The sequence below is a fragment of the Octopus bimaculoides genome, chromosome 9 (assembly GCF_001194135.2).
Source record: "Octopus bimaculoides isolate UCB-OBI-ISO-001 chromosome 9, ASM119413v2, whole genome shotgun sequence".
Taxonomy (NCBI): Eukaryota; Metazoa; Mollusca; class Cephalopoda; order Octopoda; family Octopodidae; genus Octopus; species Octopus bimaculoides.
This window is the reverse complement of record NC_068989.1, coordinates 82,529,964-82,534,290: the sequence shown is the minus strand read 5'-3', so window position 1 is coordinate 82,534,290 and position 4,327 is coordinate 82,529,964. Positions and strand designations below refer to the sequence as shown.

At 41.9% G+C, this 4,327-nt stretch overlaps 1 protein-coding gene across 1 annotated transcript in view; it reads right to left on the bottom strand.

Annotated features, from left to right (window-relative positions):
* LOC106883831 (BMP and activin membrane-bound inhibitor homolog) overlaps positions 1 to 4,327 on the bottom strand; it is a 115,109-nt gene that overhangs the window by 45,716 nt on the left and 65,066 nt on the right. The window lies entirely within an intron of this gene.

The window sequence follows — 4,327 nt, the reverse complement described above, 5'->3', positions numbered from 1 at the left end:
CCACAACCACAACCACAACTACAACCACCACCACCGCCGCCGCCACAGCCGCCGCCACCACCACATGTTCATTGTCACGCTCATACATACACATTTTATACACAGGAACCTGTAATGCATCCCTTATTCTAATTCTTTATATTTGTCTTCAGAAGGTTTATCATTCCATTTATTTATTTATTTATTTATTTATTCATTCATTCCTTCTCTGCACCAACTTACGCATACATACTTCAAAGAACTAACACACACACTTGCATTAATATAACACAACCATACACACGCATGCGCGTGCGTGCGACTACCTGTTCCATTTAATAATCAAAGCCTCCGCGCCCCACTCCACTGCAGCCACTCCGCCATCACCAAACCAGTGAAATTAAGATTTGTTTCTTGTTAATCCAGAGAGGTCATTCGGTGTAATTTCTACTTCTCACTCCTGTCCGGCAACAACATGCCGACATGGGAGCTGCTATGTGGATGATCGATGTACTAGACATAGCAGTCAATTCTCACGCATATCTTAGCCTATCGTCTAAGAAATAAGATATGTGTGTTTGTAGAAAAAGGCCTATCTACACAAGTGTGGCCACCCACACCGAGTCCGTTTAGTCATAACTTTCAGAAAAATAAATATTGTTTTAATAAGATTTTCTACATATATGCTTTAGTTGACGTAGATTCCGTTTATATCGGAATTTAGCAGGAAAAAAATCTTCGGTGGCGGGGTAAAAAAAGAGGGTTTCGGACATTTCACAAGAGACGACTTTGTTTCCTCATAACTTACAGAAAAATGGATAATTTTTAATGAAGTTTTCTACAAATAACTTTCAGATGTTATAGATTACGCTAATGTCGGAATTTAATCTAACAAAACATTGGTGGCCGTGTATACATACATAATGACAACACACACGCACACACACATATAATCCTTTCATATTTTTTCTCTCTCCGTTTTTCTTTCCCTCTATTTTTTTCTTCTGATTCCTTTCTGTGGAAGAGCGTAGGCTCGAAACGTCAAAGACTTCCCCATTCTTCCCGAGTGTCAAAATTAATACCCCTGCTTGTGGTTCTCTCAACTGTCTTCGTCTTTTGTTATCTGTAAATTTGAACTATATATATATAGCTGCTCCAGCATGGCCGCAGTCAAATGATTGAAACGTGTAGAAGAGTAAAATCGACCCCAGGACTTATTCTTTGTAAGCCTAGTACTTATTCTCTCGGTCTCTTTTACCGAACCACTAGGTTGTGGGGACATAAACACAACAGCATCGATTGTCAAGTGATGGTGGAGGGAGAAACATAGATACAAAGACACACACACATAAATATATAAACTCACACGCACACACACACATATATATATATGTACACACACACAACGAGCTTCCTTCAGTTTCCGTCTACCAAATCCGCTCATAAGACTTTGATCGACCCGAGACTATAGTAGAAGACACTTGCCCAAGGTACCACGCAATGGGACTGAACACAGAACCATGTGGTTAGAAAGCAAGCTTCTTACCACACAGCCACGCTTGCGCCTATATATGCAGAGTCTGACCACCTCCTCTACCTACACAATAGAACCATTATGGCATCTGATGTGGCTTTTTAAACCAGACAATGTTTTGAAAGACACCCACATAGATTGCATATCCGATTTGGACCACCAAAAGTTGAAGCAATTTCGTGACGTGTGTCAGAATGTATGTGTACGCACACACATTTTTTTCTCCTTATTAAATTCCATTATAATCCTAATCTACAGCATCTAAAAGGTATTTGTTGGAAATTTCTTTAGAAAATTCACCATTTTTCTGAAAGTTATGAGGCATCATTAAGTCAGGTGGGAGTACACGTGTAGATATACTCTTTTACTCTTTACTCTTTTACTTGTTTCAGTCATTTGACTGCGGCCATGCTGGAGCACCGCCTTTAGTTGAGCAAATCGACCGCAGGACTTATTCTTTGCAAGCCTAGTACTCATTCTATCGGTCTATTTTGCCGAACCGCTAATTTACGGGGACGTAAACACACCAGCAACGGTTGTCAAACGATGTTACGGGGACAAAGACACAAACATATACGCACACATACATATATATACATATATACGACTGGCATCTTTCAGTTTCCGTCTACCAAATCCACTCACAAGGCTTTGGTCGGCCCGAGGCTATAGTAGAAGACACTTGCCCAAGGTGCCATGCAGTGGGACTGAATCCGGAACCTTGCGGTTCGTAAGCAAGCTACTTACCACACAGCCACACGTCCTAAAAAAATATAATGGTCAAGGTTGGAAAGCCTTGCATTATAGAATTGTCTACTCGATGCCAGCTAAACAGGAGATAAACGACAACCACTACACCGCTTTCACGACGACAACCACCACCACAACAACAACAACAACAATAACAACAGTAATACGATATAATAATAACTTGAGTCACATCACCGGTTTCCTAGACAGTGTTAATAGTAAATACACATGCTGTAGGACCACAAGCACATATCTTCTAATAACTGTGATGATCTTTGCAATTATCATAGAAGGTTTCCCTCTAGAGGGTTTAAAATCTATTTTTTTGTACAATAAAGACAATACAGATTGGAGAGGCGTTTGTGTTAAAAACCCAACCAGAGACAATACCAGACCTTCCTACTGAAGCATTATATACAAGTGACAAGACTAATACGTATGAATGTACGATAGACTCTCCCGTCGTCAAACGACGTATTCGGGTTCGACATTTTCAATTGCACGGTCGTGTGCTCTTTTGCTCGCTGTGTCACTGTGTTGAACCGTATGTAATTCTTGTGTTTTTTGCTGTACCTTTAATTCAACCACGCTTAGCGGTTGACGTTTCGCGGAGACTTGTAGGTTTGCCCCATTTGGGGCGACCTACTAACAATAGATCTGATGGACTGACTAACCTTGCTTCAATGAGCTTCAACCCGCCGACGTTAGTATGGAATTCAAACTAATAGGAAACAACACCCACTTACGAGAAGTGTACGATGAAGCTTTCCTGCCCCTCACTCATGGAGAGAGAGAGAGAGAGAGAGAGAGAGAGAGAGAGAGAGAGCGATAGAGATAGAGAGAAAGAGAAAGAGAGAGTGAGAGAGAAAGAGAGAGAGAGAGAGAGAGGGAGGAGAAAAACCCAGTTGATACAAAACAGACTAGTTCGGAGTTTACCACCAGCCAAAACAATGATTTACAACCGAAAACTACAAGAAATGAATGATGCGGCTTTGCGTCTGCAGCCGAAATCAACCAACAGACTATGAACCTGGACTTGGAAAACTTTAAAAAATTCAAATGCCTGTTACAGAATGATGGCACGAACATAAACCTAACGCCTCCCAACGAGATAATGCAACAGACAATATAGAAAACTATAATTTTTAAAACTCTATCACTCAAAAAAAAAATAAAAATAGAACGCATGCCAAAAGAAACTAACGAAAAAGGTCTACAGCTCATATGGGGTAAAACAACTTACGTAGCAAGGGGGAAAATATGGTACTGTGAAAGTAAGGTTCGCTTCTGAAGAAGAAGCAAAGGAACATTCCACAGTGCCTTTGAAGACAAATGAGCTGGTGCTGCTGCCCACGTACATGAGTCGATGTACTTCAAAAATAATAGGAGAGGTCCTACCGGAATCGACGTAGTGTGGCTTGTGATAGCTGTACTGCTAAACCTGGAGGATAGAGCTAATTTCTTCAGGCTACCAGGCTACACCAGCAGAAATGTTGGGGTCAAGGTCTGGAACTAATAATCCAAGCCACTCAGAAGGACTTGGAAGAAATACCAGAGCAAATAATACTACCGGACGAGACCATATTAAGAGTCATGGTGGAAGGAAGAAGTCCAAGAGCAAAAGGGCTACATAAAAATCATGTGCCCACAGGCCCTACAACCAGAAGCACCCCCTCCACCTAGCAAACCACCACAGTCTGACGACCCGAAAGAAATCAAGGGGGAGTCAACCAGCACTGCGACGAAACAACACATCAACCCACCACAAACTCTCGACCCGAAGGAAAACAAGAAAGTCAAGCAGCGCACCACAATAGAACAACTCACCAACCATCCACAGATTGACAACCCGAAAGAAGAAGAAAGAAATCGACTAACACCACGATAAAGCAGCCTACCTCAAAGGTGTCACAGAGGGAAGTGGAGAACACCAAGAAGGTCTCTTTTCCTGAACCGCTAAGTTATGGGACGTAAACACACCAACAGTGGTGGTGAGAGAGAGAGAGAGAGAGAGAGAGAGAGAGAGAGAGAGAGAGAGAGAGAGAGAGAGAGAGAGAGAGAGAG